The sequence below is a fragment of the Arachis duranensis genome, chromosome 7 (genome assembly GCF_000817695.3).
Source record: "Arachis duranensis cultivar V14167 chromosome 7, aradu.V14167.gnm2.J7QH, whole genome shotgun sequence".
NCBI lineage: Eukaryota > Viridiplantae > Streptophyta > Magnoliopsida > Fabales > Fabaceae > Arachis > Arachis duranensis.
Window position 1 is genome coordinate 50143324 of NC_029778.3, and position 600 is coordinate 50143923.

Genomic DNA, 600 nt, shown 5'->3' on the forward strand with positions numbered 1-600 from the left:
AATTGTAGCACTCAATTCTTGGAGGTAACAAAATATATAAAATTATATAAATAATATATAAACTACAATTTATTAGTGTTTTTATAAAATATATAAAATTATTAGCACTTAATATAATAACAGGTACGCAATGACTTGATAGTAAATGTGGAGAACTTTAATGTCCAAGGTTGGAATCCCAAATAATACCAGTAACGCTAAAACTATAAAGTGAATATGGGATCCGATCTCTTCTCATACTTTTCCAACTTCACCTTTTTTTTTTCTAATCCCTTTGCAGTGTATCGTTAGATTTTTTATGTATTCAATCCACAAGATGAGACTTAAATTAAAAAATTATAACCTTGCTACAAGAAAAGAAAAGTCTATCTTAAAGGCACATAGGATAAAAAAGATATGGATATATAGATGTTTGCCTTAATAATTAATTTGCGAGACTATAAAGGGTCAAAGATGTAACCTAAGTAAGAGATAATGTAAAATAAGCACAAGATCAACGTAACCAAAGGAAGTTAGTAGGACCCTGTTCAGACACGGGGATGCCATTTCATTTTCAACCAAAAAAAAAAAAATTTAAATACTCATAAAATATCAGTTAGA